At 42.4% G+C, this 18777-nt stretch overlaps 1 protein-coding gene across 1 annotated transcript in view; it reads right to left on the reverse strand.

Moving 5' to 3' along the window:
• MPV17L (MPV17 mitochondrial inner membrane protein like) overlaps positions 1–18777 on the reverse strand; it is a 32128-nt gene that overhangs the window by 2304 nt on the left and 11047 nt on the right. The window lies entirely within an intron of this gene.

Consider the following 18777-nt stretch of genomic DNA (forward strand, 5'->3'; position numbering starts at 1 on the left):
TTTCCTCAGTACCTTATTCTTAAATATTCCACAGTCTCCCCCCCACATAGTCGGTCACCAAATCCTACTGATGCTACCTTAGGAATCTCTCCCAAATCCAACAGTGCCCCCCCATTCCCACTGCCTTGCTTTAGGTCAGTTCTGCATCGTCTTTGACTTAGACTATTGCAAAAATCATCTTCTCTGTTTTCCCCCCACTAGAGACCATTCTCCACACTGCTTCTAAAATTATCTTGAAACATACACACATCCAATGCCACTCATGTGGTTAAAAACCTCCATTGGATTCCCGCTGCCTGTAGAATAATTTACATAACCAGTCTCCTTGGTTTTGAGGAAATCAGGTTATCCCCAGCTTCTTGAGATTATCAAGAAAACTGTGAGGAAAATCTCGCAGTTAAAACTTGGTAGACATCTTTTATTTCCTTAGGATGAATTCCTAACAGTATAACTGCTGAGTCAGAGGATATGTGTATTGTGAAAAGCATCTGATGCCTTGTATTAAACCATCCTCCAGAAATGTCATGCCAAGTTATATTCACCAGAAGCCTGTACTGCAACTTACTACAATTCACATGTTTACAGGAGTATATCCGTGGAGTAGAAATGTGCTCTGTGCACTTTCAAATCATCAGAGCTGGAATATCAAATGGCACAGAGTAGATACTCAGTACACGTTTGTTGAATGAATGAGTGAACAGAGTAAATGGAAGAAAAGTCCACTAAATGCTCCCTGATTTGTATATAGCTTTCATAAGCATATCATAACCCAACTGCTCTGGGCTGTGTCTTCATTCGCCTGACTGTTTCATGTGGAATCGTTCAGAAGCATCCCTTTGTACACGGGGCTGATATTTTTGGATGCTCCACCATCCTGCTCCATCCAAGGAGCGAAATCCTTGCGTCCTATCCACACAGACTATGTAGGTACAGGCTCAATTCTACTCTCTTCAAATTTCCATCATCACCTAGGCGGGTTAGTACTCTTTGCAAAAGGGTTGACATAAACGAGGTAGCAAACTTAGTAGAGGTGCTGAAAGTTCACAGATCTGTGTTCCCAGATGCATATATACAACTCTGTTGGACAGCTCCACTAGAATAAATGTCCCAGAAGCACTCAAATCCCTTCTCTTCAAAACCAGCCACAGCTGATGACATTTTTGTTCCAGCCAGTCGTGCAAGCCAGAAAAATGTGTATTTTGACCTACAAATCTTGCTGATATTAGCCTGAATGCATCTATATTAATTAACCTATAGTTTATCCCTTCCTCTCTGTTTCTACTATCATTGAACTAATTTGGGCTCCAGTGATCTCTTCTCTGGATGCGATAGACATTTAGCATTTACCCTTTTAACAAATGTTTGTTAGCACACATTCTGTGCCAAAGAATGTACTAGATTCCAGGGTTCAGCCATGATGAAGTGTTGTTCAGTAGTTGGCAGAAACTGTGGGCTGATGCAGGTGGCCAATGCATAATATATCACCTTCTTGGAGATTCATGATGAATATTAGCATCTTGGAAGCTCTGAGAACTGTTGAGTTTTGTGTAACCCTGTGTTTCCCACACTTCTCTGAACAAAGAACCCTCTTGTCAGATAAGAGCTATGAAGTTCTTAAAACCAGATCTCAAAAAGCACATACTGGGAAATCCTCATGAGAAGGAACATAAAGGTTTCAACCAAGAGCTTATTATATTTATTTCCCTGGGGATGCCCTAGTTTGCTAGGTTCTGTCTATAAACAAGCTGCTTTTGTGAATATGTGATTTCCCTGTTTTATGAAACAAATACGTATGTAACTGGCCATCTGCAAAGAGTGCTGTGCTAGAGGTAAGCAACAAATGCCAAGAAGCACTGGTTTAGATGAAGAAGGTGACACATGAGGCTTCCTGGAGGAGGTGACATTTGAGCTAAGTTTTGAGGTATGAATAGGAGTTCATCAGGTGAAGAGTGAAAGATTTCCAGGCAGCTGGAACAGCAAGTGTAAAGACACAGATGTGTGGGTCTAATGAGTTTGGGGAGGTCCAAACAAAAGTGGCCACTCTTGGTGCGCCCAGGTGGCTCAGTCGGTCAAGCATCTGACTTCGGCTCAGGTCATGATCTCATGGTTCGTGAGTTTGAGCCCCACGTTGGGCTCTGTACTGACAGCTGGGAGCCTGGAGCCTGCTTCGGATTCTGTGTCTCCTTCTCTCTCTGCCCCTCCGCTGCTCACACTCTGTCTCTTTCTCTCTGTCTCTCAAAAAATAAAAAATAAACATTAAACATTAAAAAAAATTTTTTTAGGTAGCTCCTATTTTGAGAGCTTGCTGTATGCCAGGCTCTGAGCTCTGGGTTCTGTGCACATTACAAGCCTATGAGATAGCTTTTCTTATCCACCCACACGCATGCCTTTTTTCCCCTTCTTTTTTTTTAAAGTTTATTTATTTAGAGAGAGACAGAGACAGCATGAGTGGGGGAGGGGCCAAGAGAGAGGGAGAAGAGAGAGAATCCCAAGCAGGCTCTGCACCGTCAGCACAGAGCTCGACACGAGGCTCAAACTCACCAAACTGTGAGATCATGACCTGAGCCGAAACCCAAGAGTCGGACACTTAGCCCATTGAGCCACCCAGGCACCTCTCCCCTCCTTTTTAACAGATGAAGACACAGCCTCAGTGAGATTCCCAAAGTCACATAGGTGGTGCCAGATATTGAACCCAAGTCTTTGTGCCCCTAAGGCCCATGTGCTCAACCACTGAGCTATCCTGCAACTGAGCTGCTGTATGCATACAAGTCCAGGGCCAGCACAGGCAGAAAAGAGCCACATTTGCTTCCCAGGTCAAAGGAACTTGGAGATTATCCAGAAGGCCACAAGGAACCATTGAAGGAACGATTGATTTTTAGCAGGGAAGAGACATAGTCAGTACTTCTGAAATATCCTATGATGTTACAGGGGAGAATGGGTTGGAGGAGCAGAAATGACATAAAATCAGAGGCAGGGGCATCAGTTGGGAGGCTCTAGTGGTAAGATACAAAAGTGCTTCTCAAAGTTTAATGTGCTCAAGTGGACATTCTGATCCAGATGGTCTTGGATGAGGTTCTGAGGTGTGAGATGTTGCCACGTGATGTTGAGCAGCAAGGCTCTACGTGAGAAATGTCGGGGGCTTGAAATGAACAATGGCACTGAGATCCAGTGGAGGGGATGGACCCAAGTGACGTGAAAGGGACAGGACTTGTTGACCAAGTTAGCACGGGGTAGCCACTGTCAGCTGGCATAGCTCTTATGAATGGCAAAGAAGGAATGTTTGAATTAATCTAGGCGGCTCTGCTTGTAAGTGACAGCTTTCCTCTCAGTTCCCTGTGTTATCGTCAAGGACCCATGGAGATATTGGGACCCTCGGGTTAGGATTCTCTGGCAATGTATATTTTTCAGAAGCATAAGATAAAATAGAAAACATTTATTCGGCGTATGTCATGAGCTAGTCACTCCATGCATGCATCTGAACACGTTATACCTCCTTCTGGACTATCTCCATGCCTACCTCACACACACACACACACACACACACACACACACACACACACACACGCACACACACACACGCACTCACACACACACGAGTTAATCATTCCTTCGTGTCGCTACTGTACTTTTCACCTACCTTTTACACTACATTAAAACTGCGGGAAGTACAGTCCTAGAAAAGGTGAGGATTTGGGAGTCATCAGAACTTTGGTTCAAGTCACAGTTCTGGCGTGTATTGGCTTAGTGATGAAGACAAATACTCTCATTCTCTCAGCTCTGAAAACGGGCGCGAGATTTACTATGAGATCATGTGTGATGCTCTCCTTCAAGTCACAGGAAACCTAATTCACAGTGCTTTCAAAAACAAAAAAACAAAAAATAAAAAAATAAAACAAAAAACAAAAACCGGCAGATTTACCAGCTATGGTAACAGAGAAGACCAGAGATAGGGTAGGCTTTTGACATGGGTTGGTCCAGAAATTGTGAAATCATCAGAGTTCCTCTGCGATTCTGGCAGTAATATTTGCCTCTTTCTTTGCCCTCCCCTCATGCTAATAAAAACGTGTTATAGGCCTCAAATGGGTATTAACACTCCAACCAGAAAATGAGAGCATGCCTTTGTCCTGGGTTTCCCAGCAGGTTAGGAGGTTCACTCTAATTGGCCCATGGCGGGTCACATGGCCATTTCTGAACCAATCACTAGTCAGGGGCAGGAAATGTACAGATCAGCTTAGCTGTGGGCCTGTGCTCCATTGCCTGATCCAGGAATGGACTGACTTACTACCCCCCTGAGCATTCCCAGTAGAAACTGGGAGCTGTAGGGGAGGAGGTTGGGAAATGAATGCTAGCAACTATTCAGCACGCCATGCCCATTAGCACATTATGTAAAGGGCGTAGCACAGAGCCTTGGCTGCAGTCAGTGGGCACGCATTAAGCTGTAGCTCTAACTGGCTTACATGTCTGTCTGCTGAGAGTGGGATCCTTTCTTCTCTTACCTCAGCCAGTCCCTCGGTTTTCCTATACTGGCTGGGCCATAGCTGAAATATTTGTTGAATTCATGTGAATGATTGGAGCGGGAACTACAAAGTGATAAAGTTATGGAAACTATTTCACCCAGAAGAAAAGAGGATTGCCTGACTTCAGGCAACCTGAAAACATAAGCTCTTGCTGGTTCATGGCATTAGTAAAATAAACAAGCTGGATACACCTGCATTATAGACTGGGGTTAAAAACAGGATATATTCCGGTCTGTATTTTAGTGGTCTGCTCTAATTTTTTGTCAATTCAGAAAAGAAATGCTAAGTAAAGGATCATGGGATGCTTTGCCTGTCGTGAGAGTAGAAAGGGAAAAGATTAATCTTTTTCTTTTCCCCACTTAACATCTATTCCAGAAGCATCCTTTGTGCATACAATATGTAATCCCCTACTACACCAGAAAATACATTTCAAGAGAAAGGCTCATCGATCACTTCGTGGATCTTAAGAATCAATCTCTATCTATTAAAAAATATACTAACATTGATCGATCCTATTACGTTCCAGGTACCGTCCTTCAAATTTGAACACAGTTAATCTCATTTAATCCCGAGTAGTTTGAGGCTGTGAAAGGTTGAGTTGCTTCCCCACAATCACACAAGCAGTAAATAAAGGAGGAGGTCCTGAGAGTCACTTGCTTCATCCTCCCTGTTCTTATTATTAGAAAAGATTTCCTTGTATAAACCTCAGGGACTTTACAAAGGAAATATTGGATTACCGTAATGTGACTCATCAGTCCGATTTAATATTACCTATTCATTATAATGTAATGATGCTTGCATAACAGGAAACGTTGTTGTATTTCCCCCTCCGGCTCTGTAGCAGCCATACATAGACCACAGAACCGTACGCATGGGCTAATTATATGACCTACATACGCAATCAATATTAAGAAAATTTTCAACTGCTCATATTTATGTGGTTGAAAATATATGGTCTAATTTTGGTCAGCAGTAGCATCTAGGTAATGCTGACTCAGAAGGAAAACATTTGTTGTTGCCATGAGAAATGGAATAGAAGATCTGAATCATACTGTACCACATCAGATGTTACCACTATTAATATACCATGCGCTCAATAGTGAGCAAGATGGAATTAGACCATCTCTGACCAAGAGGTTCCTCATTACACCAGCAGACAGATGCAAGAAATACTGTCACAGCCCTGTGTCACTTCATCGTATTTTGTTCTTTACCAACTAAGCCAATAAGCAATTGGTATTCTGGCCAATGTCACCAGCATAACGTATCATCAAAAACACGGATCGCAAACTCGTGGCGACAGGGCCAGGTAGGTAATGGAAATAAATACTTCGGGCAGACTGTAAGAGTACAAGGTATGAAGTTGATGGTGAACTTTCTAATGGAAGCGAATACTATCTCACACAATGCTTAATGGAGGACCACAGCAACCATGAGGCCTTCCCATTTTTCAAGAGATCCCAGAAACTCATCTTTTTTGATAATGTTTATTTATTCTGGAGAGAGTGGGAGAGAGAGCACAAGCGGAGGAAGGTCAGAGAGAGGGAGGCACAGAATCTGAAGCAGGCTCCGGCTCCGAGCTGTCAGCACAGAGCCCAATGTGGGGCTCGAACTCACAAACCGTGAGTTCATGACCTGAGCTGAAGTCAGACGCTTAACTGACTGAGCCACCCAGGCACCCCAAAAAACTCATATTTTTAAAATATTTTTTAATGTTTGTTTATTTTTGGGAGTGAGAGACAGAGCACGAGTGGGGGAGGGGCAGGGAGAGAGGGAGACACAGAATCTGAAACAGGCTCCAGGCTCTGAGCCGTCAGCACAGAGCCCGATGCGGGGCTTGAACCTGTGAACTGCGAGATCATGACCTGAGCCGAAGTCAGATGCTTAACCAACTGAGCCACCCAGGCGCCCCTAAACTCATATTTTTAACATAAAATTTCCCAAGACTTCACACCTTGTGGGTGCCATAAAAAGCCACTCTCACCCGCAAGCATCTATTAAAAGACTTCTGGTACACCTCTCATCTCTTCTTCTTTCGTCTGGAAGGCTAAACTTGCTTAACGTCCAGTTTTCCTTTTGAGATCAGAGTCTCTGGTACATGCTATGTCTGTTTATTTGAGACATCAGGAAACTTTAAATCAATTTTTAAATAAACTATTGCTGCTTGTGGTTTTAATTCACTCATTCAGCCAAAAATATCCATGGAGTACCCATTGTATGCCAGGTGTTCTTCTGAGAACTTGACATACATCAGTGGGCAAAATAGACAAAGAGCCCTGCCCACCTGGAGACTGAGGGAGGAGGATGGGAGAGACATACAATAAGCAATAAATGTAATAAATAAGCATATAGGATAATAAAAGACGTTATGTGCCATAGAAAAATAATGTAGATCAGAGTAAGGAGTATTGGGAGAGTACGGGGGGAAAGGAGACTGGTGACCATTTTTTAATTTATTTTGATTTATTTTAAATAAATAAATGTTATTTATTAAATACATTTACTTATTATTTATTTATTTTGGTTTATTTTGAGAGAGAGAGGGAGCGAGAGTATGCATGGGGGAGGGGCAGACCGAGAGGGAGAGAAAGAATCCCAAGTTGGCCACCATTTTAAGTAGGGCGGTAGGGGTAGACGACCTTAATGGGAAGATGCCTCAGAGCAAAGAATTGGAGAATTTGAGAGAATTGGCCATGTTATCTTAGGGAAGAGCCCGTGCAAACACCCTGTGGTATCCAGCCTCCAAGATGGCCCCCAATGATCCCTGCCTCTGGGTATTCGTACCCTGAAGGGCTGGATTTGGAAGAGTCTAGAATAGAGCGTGGCAGAAGGGTGTCTTGAAAACGAAGTCATAAAAAGCATGCGTGGGCATTCTCCCAAGTGCCTTTCCTTTGGACCTGGCACTCTGCCAGGAGCTGCCCTATGGACGGGTTCGCGTGGTGAGGACCTGAGGCCTCCAGTCCCCAGTCATGTGAGCGAGTTGGGAAGCACATCCTCCAGCCCCAGTCAGTCTTGTCCGCAGACCGCAGCCTCAGCTGACGTGTCAGCTCATGAGAGACCCTGAGCCAGAACCGCCCAGCTAAGCCCATCCCAGATTTCTGACCCACAGAAACTCCGTGAAGGAATCAGTGTTTGTTGTTTTAATTACATCTGGGGGCAATTCGCTACACAGCCACAAGGGTAGCAAACGTGCCACCTTCACTACAGACGATAGAATTATGTGTGCTGAGCTGCAGATGACCAGGAAACCTGCTACTGTTTTTTAAGACATTTACATTGCTTCGTTTTAAGCTTCTGAAATTTTTTTCTATTTTTAAGCCATGCCTTTTTGTGCATACACATATATGTATGTGTATATATTTGAAGGGCGCGCACATTTCAAGCTTCAAACATTCGTCTAAGCCCTTAGAAAGGTCAGAGTGCTCTCAGCACCGTGCTCGCAGTGCCCACAAGACAAAATATCCTGGAACTAGCTTCTTTGTACCCAGATAGGTAAGCCATTATTGTGTACAACTTCTCGACTTCGTACACTTGACATTTAGGGCCAGACGATGCTCTGTCGTGGGGGCTGTCTGTGCACAGCAGGGTATCAAGTGGCATCATGGCCTCTCCCGCTAGCGGCCAGGTTGTGACGACCAGAACTGTCTCCAAATATTACCAAATAACCCCTGGGTTTAGGGTTGCCAGATAAAACACAGAACTTCCGGTTAAACATGCATGTCCGGGGCGCCTGGGTGGCTCACTTGGTTAAGCATCTGGCTCTTGGTTTCGGCTCAGTTCACGATCTCACAGTTGTGGGTTCATATCCTGCATCGGGCTCTCTTGCTGTCCGCGCACAGCCCATTTCACATCCTCTGTCCCCTCCTCTGTTCCTCCCCTGCTCACATGCTCTCGCTCTCTCTCTTTCTCTCAATAATAAATAAACATTAGAAAACATAATAAAATAAAATAAACATACATGTCAGATTAACAGCAAATCATTTTCATTCATATGCCCCACATTTGGGGCATATTTAGACTAAAAACTTATTCGTTGTTACCTGAAATTCACATTTAGCTGGGTGTCCTTTATTTTTATTTGCTAAATCTGCCAACCCTCCCTCAAGGGCAAAATCCTCCCCAGTTGAGGACCATCGTCCTTGATCTTAATTCCCACCCTCCAACGCTCCTCTTCTCCACCGACTTGAGGTTTAATGGCATATAAGTTATAGAATAACTAGCACAATCAAAGAAACCCACTTTCTTAAATTTCAGGAACTTTCTATGCACAAATGCAATTAATGCCAATGTGAGTACCCACTGACACAGAAATCCACCAACAAGTATTTCTTGAACCCCTTCGGGCAAGGCACTGGGCTGGAGGGATACAGAGCAAATCTAAAGCATCATCCTTAACTTCAATGAGTTTCGGTTTTGTTGGGAGAAAAAGTAATATACATGAGATGGGCTCACAATACACAATAATATACAATTGTGCAGTTGTGTGGTACAGACTATAAATGTTCCGAGAGCCAAGAGGGGAGAACTTGAGGCACAGCCAAAACAGGCAGAGATGGCTTTATGGCAAAGTGTTTGGGGTCGGACTTTGAGCACCAATCTTATTAAATACTTTTTTTTTTAAGTTTATTTATTGAGAGAGAGAGAGAATGAGTGGGAGAGGGGCAGAGAGAGAGACACACACACACACTGAGGATCTGAAGTGGGCCCTGTGCTGACAGCAGGAACCCAATGCAAGGCTCGAACTCACGCACCGCAAGATCATGACCTGAGCCAAAGTCTGACCCTTAAGTGACTGAGCACCAATTTCAAAACAAACAGTAGCTGCTCAGTTCAATAAATATCTGTTGAATAAATGGATAAATGAATGAATGAGCAGTAGGTACTATCGCGAATTTTTTCTAGTCCCCCACCTCCCTGTGTTGCATCCATGGCTCTTCCCTAGCTCCAGCAGCTCAGGGGAAGGAAGATACAGTGAAAAGGTACAGGTAACCCAGATGTCAGTCAACCATTAGCTTCTGGACTTCAAAATGGGCTTTGGAAACTCATCATGGAAGGATGGCTTGTAAATACCTCTTACAGTCCAGTAATTTACCTCTCAGAATCAAGAGTCAAGTCCCAGAGGGCTCAGGGTATACAATTCCAGCAATGATTAATAGATTTGTGGAAAATACACAGAGACTCCAATTTCCTTGCACTGGGAGGCAGACAGATAGAGGGAGGTGAAACAGAAGTGGGGGAGACAGAGCAGAGAGTTCCCTGGGGCTGGAAATAGAGAAACCCCATCTGGGGAGGACTTGAGTCAGCACTGAAATGCTCCGGCTCGCTGGAGTGAGCACCGGACCCCACCAGCAAGGAGGAGCTAGGTCAAATGTTCAGAGATAGCCCAGATCACTGCCTAAGACAGCACCAGTCCGGGTCCACGCTCGGGAGCCACAGGGCAGAACTGCCCTGCACACTCACCTTCCAGCAGGACAGACCCATCTGTGGCTCAGTCGTGGCCCAGCCCACTAAGTCACCCTGTGTGCATAAGCCCTATTTTCTTTTAACAACCTCGGGGGAAATAGAGTCTTTAGAACTGATACTGACTAGAGCCAGCACAGGAATGAATATTAACCTAGCCAGAAAAGAAAGAAAGAAAGAAAGAGGACTTATGTGTAGAATTTGAATTAAAAGAGGCAAAGACACGATCTCCTAAGAGGGGACACCCCAGCAAATGTCAGATGCTCTGACAGGACCATAAAGAAACCAGTCCACAGCAATAGGTAGCAATAGTGGAGAGGAATAAAGAAAGGTCGATTTTCCCCTTTAACATTTGTGAGAATTGTTCATCATTCTTTCTACACATTCACAGTTAAAAATCGCCTCCTCGAACCTTCACCTTACAAGTGACCATTTTTTAAAAAATGTTTATTTATTCTTTGAAAGAGAGAGAACAAGAGGGAGATGGGCAGAGAGAGAGGGAGTCAGAAAACACCAGCAGGCTCTGCTCTGTCAGCAAAGAGTCCGACGTGGGGCTCAAACCCACGAACTGTGAAATCATGGTCTGAGTCGAAATGAAAAATCAGATGCTCAACCAACTGAGCCACCCAGGCGCCCTTCAAAAGCGACCATTTTATACACTTCTTTTCACCCTCGTGAAAAGTTTTTCATTGCTTCAGGTAAAAGCATAATTGCTCCAAACGGTTGAGAAATGACTCAAGATGTATATATTGCTTTTTATAATTTCTCCCAGAGGGTAAAACAAACCGCTTGCGATCATTAACTCGATTCAAAATTTTCACACATCACCTGCAGGAAATCCTCTAACGCTATTCTCACAAATTCATTATTGGCCCAAAGCCTGGAAATCGTGGTTCATTTTCATATTATTTATCATTATGGAATAAAAACAGTCTGCAAAAATGTGACAGATTATAATTTCTCCCTGGTGGGTTTATATCTTACTATTCAGTATATTAATGTAATACTTCTGGTTTCTTTATTAGGACCTCTAAATATTATTCACACGTTTTCTCTGGCATTCAACCCAAACATAAACTGATTTTTTCCTCCTACCTTCCTGTAGTAGCAAATAAATAAATAAATAAATAAAACTGGCCAAAACATACAAGAATCTGTACTGACACAGGTTTTGTGTTTGTGTGTGTGTGTGTGTGTGTGTGTGTGTGTCTCCCGTAAGAACATTCTCCTGATCTTCACTTTGGAAGCCTGCTATGAAAGAAATCCAGTGAACGGGAAATATTTTCACTTTGGGTTAGTAGTTTTTGTTTCCATTTTCCAGTTTATAATTCTTACACAGAAGACATTCAGATAAAATGATACATGAACATTCCACAAACCTGAACTCTACGCGTAATTTCATTCCATTTGATCAATCCCCATTCAAATTCGAGAACTAAAAGGCAAGCGTTGTGTACAAGGAAAGGAATCCTGTCCCCCATCCTGCCAAGTTAACTTCCTGACGACTACTTGCTATTCCCATTATACCCAGAACAGGGTTTTTAAAATTTTAATTCCAGTATAGTTAACATACAGTGTAATGTTCGTTTCAGGTGTACAATATAGCCATTCAACACTTCCCTACCCTACTCAGTGCTCATGACAACAAGGGTACTACTCCTTAATCCCTGTGACCTAATTCACCCATCCCCCACCCACCTCCCCTCTGGTAACCATCAGCGTGTTCTTATAGTTAAGAGTCTGTTTCTTGGTCTCTCTCTCTCTCTCTCTCTCTCTCTCTCTCTCTCTCTTACCCACAACAGCGTGATTCTAATACTGAAACCACAGAAAGGAGCCTAAAATGAAAATGTGGTAAATACAGCAAGAGTAACCACAGAAAGATCGAGTGTGACCTTGAGGTACGTGAGTATGTGCGTTCATAAACAGGACAGATGTATAAATGTTTCCTGAACTCCAGAGCAATGCAACACGTTTTTCAAATATGTATTCTCAGTTAAGAATGAACACATTCAATGAGAATTGAATTCTCATTGAATGTGTTCAGGGAAATCTATTTCAGCCAAGACAGTAGGAAAGAATTTAAATCACAAAAGAAGAAATTAGCAGACTCCAGAGCAAAGGAGCCATGTGATCACTAGATGGAAAAAGTAGCCTCAGTAACTTGAAGTTGAAGCTCAAGTTTGCCTCCTTGGTATTTGTAAGAGGAAACTTCATACTGCATTTTTTTTTTCCTACTTAGGCTCAAAAAGAGTGACTTTTGAGAAGCCAGTTGGGGAAAATTTCAATTCTAAATTTTTGGCTCTTTGAGAGTACGTATGTACATACATAGGAAGTAAGCCAAACATTTGTCAAGAATTCAGTAACTGACAAGGAACACATATAAACAGACAGGACAACTTGTATCTCAATCCAAAATAAAGGCATAAATTTCGTATTTGCAATGAAGATGATTAGGGAAGATTACAGGATGTAAGTCTCATTTCCTTTACATATTTCCCAGAATGTTCCTACCACCGATAACACACAAGAGTCAGAGTCATTTGCTGTGCTTAATTAAAATTCGTTTGGGGGCGCCTGGGTGGCGCAGTCGGTTAAGCGTCCGACTTCAGCCAGGTCACGATCTCGTGGTCCGTGAGTTCGAGCCCTGCGTCAGGCTCTGGGCTGATGGCTCGGAGCCTGGAGCCTGTTTCCGATTCTGCGTCTCCCTCTCTTTCTGCCCCTCCCCCATTCATGCTCTGTCTCTCTCTGTCCCAAAAATAAATAAAAAACATTGAAAAAAAAATAAATAAAAATAAAATTGGTTTGCTTTTTCATGTACATGACATCACATTATACCAAAAATTTAATATATGTATTTTATACATAAAATTTAAACTTAAAAATGAAGCAACTCGTGTTGCCCTTACAATACTTCCCACCCCAAATGTGAAAAGAACATCCTGGCTCCGTGGCTCAGGGGAATAAGACACTCACCAAGGACTAGAAAATGAACAAATACCCAAAGGGCAATATTCAGCATGGCAGGTGTCTGACCAACTACTTGACCTCAGCATAGAGGCGGAATATCAGTCACATTGACTGAGTCCTTCACTAAGAAACACCGCCAAGCACTGGAAGGGGCTCAGCTCCAAAAGGGGTTGCCGTTTAACCAGAATCCATTCTCAACCCCCAACATTCACAGAATTCACAACAGACCTACTCCACCCACTGTCAAGCTAAAAACGAACATACAGTCAGTTCTGCTATTTGGCGATTAGCTGGCTCTCTGGCTGAACTTGTGTTTTTAGGTCATAGAGATTTGTGGTCCTAATAGAGAGGCTGTGGGATTAGGGGTGGAAGACCACCCTCACGGTATGGTTTCAGGGGTCCCGGAAAGTAATGTTCGGTGTAATTCTGCAACCGTCGTGAGCGGGGCGGTCATCGCCGGCAGACAGCCACAATGCAGGAACCACAGACTATGAAATATTAACATACGTAAACAGGGGTATGTAAACAGGTCAGTGTTCTCCAGAGAAACAGAACCAATGGGATGTGCATGAATATATAGAGAGAAAGAGATTGATTATAAGGAATTGGCTCACATGATTATGGAAGCAGTTCCCTCTGCCAGGTGAGTTGAAAGCTGGAGATACAGGAGAGCCAATCATTTAGTTCCAATGTGAGTTTGAAAGCCTGGGAACCAGGAGAGCTAATGGTGTGGCTGTCATCTGAAGGTCAACGGCCTCAAAACCCAGAAAGGGCTGATGTTTCCGTTTGAGTCCAAAGGCAGGAGAAAAAAAAAGAGTATCTCAGTTTGAAGGCAGGCAGGTAGGAAGAATTTTTTCTTACTTGGAGGACATCAGCCTTTTTCTTTTAATTGGGCTTTCAACGGATTAGATGAGGCCCACCCAGATTGGGGAGAGTAATCTGCTCGAACCATTCTAGCTATTTAAGTACTAATTTCATCTAAAAACACCCTCAGAGAAATGCCCAGAGTAATGTTTGGCCAAATATCTAGACCTCCCAAGGCTCAGCCAAGTTGACACATAAAATTAGCCATTACAAAAGCTTTTCTAGTGATTTGGAGAAAGTCCAACTACAATAATTCCGCCTAATTCTCAAGGACAAATAATCCTGCCTTCTAAAGATGTGATTAAATGGCTTTCTAAGGAATATGTGCAAGTTGGGCACGGGGAATCAAAGCCTACAAGTCACAAGCATCCCTAAGAAACTGAGCCTAGAGCTGGAATAGGTGAAGGTCTGGGCTGTGCTGACCTTAAGACAGGATGGCTGCCTGCATATGGGGATGAAAATGATAGCAAGATCAGTCCAGATTTCTCAGCACCAATCAAGGGGCAAAAGGCAACAGACAAGAAATCCATAAACTACGTGAATTCATTCAGCAGTGTCAACAGAGTTTCTGCTGTGTGCTGGACACTTCAGATACAAATGTAAATAAGAAATATATTCTTCCTGGGGCGCCTTCAGTCAGTTAAGCATCTGACTCTTGATTTCAGCTAAGGTCACAATCCCATGGTTTTGAGTTGGAGCCCCACAGGGGCTTGGCACTGAATAGCATGGAGCCTGCTTGAGATTCTCCCTATTTCTCTGCCCCTCCCCCACTCAGTCTCTCTCTCTCTCTCTCTCTCTCTCTCTCTCTCTCTCTCTCTCAAAATGTATAAATAAACTTAAAAAAAAAAAAAAAAAGAAACATGTTCATCGCTCCAGAATCTCACCGTCTGGTAGGGAGTACAAATATGCAAATAGATAATGACCACTCATTCTGGAAAGTTTACGGTACATTGTGATGACCTTGGTTCGGCTGGTTTCAAGCCAATGGGAAGTGGACGGCATATCAGAAGACTTCTGCCAAAAATACATCATCTTCTCTTGAACCTCTTTGAACCACAGCGATCATTCCTGAAACTCCATCCAGAGATTTGTGTTAGCAATTTAAAAAAAAAAAAAAAAAAAACTCAGCTAGAAGGGCTCTCTTCCATATCTCAATAAATTAGTTTAATAAACTCCTTTTCTACGTCTACCTGAAATCAGCCACAGGGAGAGAATGGGAGTTTTGAGAGGCAAGGAAAGGAAACAAGAACTAATTTGGAAGATACAGTATTATAGCCAGAGAGCATGCAGGGAAAGGGCACCTAGATGGAAGAGGGCATCTCTGAAAAGAAAATGGGCAAGGCAAGGTCTCAATCTTCAGGCACAAGAATCCATTAATTTTCTAATACTTTTAGAACATGAACCTAAGTTCAAATGGAAGCTGCCTCCAGAATGTTTACTCACTTCAAAATTCTCCTTTATTGCTGATCAAAATGAGGGGGTCTCTGCTACCATCTCTCTAAAGCATGACTGCCATGCCATTGAACTGCTCCAGCCCCTGACCTCATCACAATTACTCTGTCCTGGAGTGTTTGGGTGGTCATGGATGGGGGGAGGGGGTGAAGGACAGAAGGGGGTTAGGTATGGCCATTCGACAGAGAAAGAAGAATATATTGGTGAATAAAGATTTAAGGAAAGACAGACTTACAAAAGGGAAGAGAACTAAAAGCAAAGCTTTTAATTGATATATATCCAAAATGTTACTCAATTATTAATTACTCACTTCTGTTCACTTGGTTGGCTACTGCTCTCAGCTCTTTATGGGTTACCTTTACAAGCAGGGGGAGGGGCAGAGAGAGAGAGTGGGGAGAGAGACAGAGACAGAGAGAGAGAGAATCCCAAGCAGGATCCCTGCTGTCACTGCAGAGTCCAACTCGGGGCTCGATCTCATGAACCATGAGATCGTGACTTGAACCAGGATCCAGAGTTGGATGCTTAACCGATTGAGCCACCCAGGCATCCTTATCTGTTATTTGGCAGTATTAAGAGGAAATATTTCAGTAGTTTTTAAATTGCATTTTTTTGTGATTTGGTTCCTTTAGATTCCAAACATTATGGGTAAAACTAGATTGAATGTAGCCAATTGTAAAGTCTAAATCCTCAGGCACAAACATCTACTAACTTTCTAATACTTTCAGAAGATGAACCTGATTTCTGAATGCAAGCTGCCTCCAGAATATATTGTTAAGTATGTTCCGGATAGAATTTGTTTTGCTACATATTCCGTAAAAATCCACATAAAATTCCACTGAACTAAAAGTAAATTGCCCACGTAGCAAAAAAGATTTTTTGAAAGCTTCAAACAGATTCTAAAGGGTGACAATCTTTGGAAGAAAAACAGTAAACAAATAAAGTATATAACAATGATACGTGAGTTAGAAATTGTAGTTTTAGGTAACATACCTCAACTAAAGAGCCTACCTACGTTTAATTTGGTTGGTTGTGGTTAATATAGTGATCTGGCGACCTATTTTGATACAACCTCAAATATCAAAGTTAAATCTCTTATCTACAATTTTATTGTAAAAGAAATAAATTTTTCTTCAAAGAATTAAAAAAAAAACAGACTTATAATTATTAATAAAGTCCTACAATGTTGAAATGTTTTCCTCTTTGAACTGTATCTCTTAGTGGCTTTAATTCCTTATGTTCATGAAACAGTTTTTATTCTGGCCCCAAAAGTATCCATACAAATCAGAAAAAGTTTTCCCAAAGCATCCTTCATTTGTATGAACCCCTAAATGCCAAATTCACTAGCTATAGAGTGGACAAATGATCGATTACTTTATCTACCCAATCGCCTCACTGCACAGATTTTGAGGAAAATATTTTCACGTGCTTCTCTCAAACTTGGTATTAGAAAATTTAAACATATGCAAACTTATACATTGCCTAATTCTCTCTCCCCAAACCATGATATAGATGAGAGGGAATCACTTTTATTAATTTTCCTACAAATGAAAAATACCAATAAGTTGCAAATCATGCATGATTTTTTAAATACAAGTAAGCTAGCTAGAAGCATTTACATTACCCAAAGTTGAGGAAGGGTCAGTGGACATTTCCCTCTAGGTTAGAACTTAAAGACCTTTTCTTGGGGCACCTGGGTGGCTCAGTCGATTGAACATCCAACTCTTGATTTTGGCTCAAGTCATGATTCCAGGGATGTAGGATCAAGCCCTGCATCCATACTCAATGTGGAGATTTTCACTCTTAAGATTAAGATTCTCTCTCTCTCTCTCTCTCTCTCTCTTCCTCTGCCCCTCTTCCTCACTCCCATTCTCTCTCTGATAAGATATAAGATACTTTTCTTGCTTTGTCTTTTAAGATCTCATCTCATCTGATCCCATCCTACAATCATCATTCCACATTGCAGACCTCTAGTCTTGTGACTGTCCATCCTTTGGGACCCAACTTAGGCATCTCCTCCAGGAAGCCTTCCTAGATTACTCAGGGCACCATGATTTCAAAGTACCTGCTGCTTATACCACTAACCTACGACTGGGTGGTTTTATTTGTGTAAAATCCAAGCTTTCCATTGACCACTTGTCATAGATGCTGCTCAAGCACTCAATGATGAGTTGGACTAGATGTCCTGAGAAATTGATTATCATTTTTTTTTTTTTTTACTTTTACTCCCAAATAGACCATGATTCTTTCCACACACTTCTCATCATGTTGTTTATCCTCTTTACACCCCCACACTGGCCATTTAATAACATTTGTTGGATGTTTACATGAAGGCTAGGATTATGGTTATTTTATCTGTTACTTTATCTGGTGGATAATAAGAATGGTCACATCCATTTGTATGGAAGTAAAGATCGCCCCTGGATTGGGAAATAATTTCTCTCAGTTATTTGGGTAAGAGGTCTATCTCCGAGACTGGAAATGGGAACCAGTCATCCAATAAGACAGGACTCGAGCACTCTTGATATTAATGACAGCTCCCTGGTGGTGGTGGTCAATGGTATTATCAAACAGTGACAATCACAGAGTCCGAAAAAAGGAATGCTGGAAGGTACTATTCGAGGCACAGGGTAACTACCCCAAATGCCTGGACCAAGGACAGGATTTGTAATCTCTGAGTTCAAACTAACTCATGAGACGACCAGAATTCGGTATTCTGGGGGCACCTCAAAGGCTCAGTCAGTTAAGTGTCCAACTCTTGATTTCGGCTCAGGTTATGATCTCATGGGTCATGAGTTTGAGCCCCGCATTGGGCTCTGCACTCACAGTGCACAGCCTGCTTGGGATTCCCTCTCTCTGCCCCTCCTCTGCTTGCATTCTTTCTCTGTCTCTCTCAAAAATAAATAAACATGAAAAAAATAAAGAATTCAGTATTCTGTAAAATTTTTATAAAAAAATCGTTTTGACAGGGGCACCTGGGTGGTCAGTCAGTTAAACATCCGACTTCAGCTCAGGTCACGATCTCACGGTTCATGAGTTCCCTCCCCACGTTGGGCTCTGCTCTGACAGCTCAGAGCCTGGAGCCTGCTTCAGATTCTATGTCTCCCTCTCTTGCTGCCCCTACCTCACTTGTGCTCTCTCTCTCTCAAAAACAAAATAAAACAAACATTAAAAAAATGATAATAGTGCCATGTCATATACCCTTTTGCATCTTTCTTTTAAAAAAAATGCTTTTGACATTTTTCAAATTCCCCTTTCAAATTTCCCTTTTGTTTTCCACACGCATTAAGTAAAGTTGTCTTTGAAAATCTGGTCTGTCTCATGTCTGTTCATGGAATCGAATTATAGGCTTTGCCTTTGCCTGAGCAAGCACGGGACCAGAAGAACACGGTGGGCAACACACAAGGGCGTTAAAGAAACCTTACAGAATGGGAAAATCAGGAGGAACAGTGGGGGCCACCTGTTCAATTCCAAACCTGGGGAGGTTTAGGGTTTACCAAGAGTGGCAGCATTTTATTTA

This window comes from Puma concolor, chromosome E3 (assembly GCF_028749965.1).
Source record: "Puma concolor isolate L17-30 chromosome E3, mPumCon1.1.hap2, whole genome shotgun sequence".
NCBI classification, from domain to species: domain Eukaryota; kingdom Metazoa; phylum Chordata; class Mammalia; order Carnivora; family Felidae; genus Puma; species Puma concolor.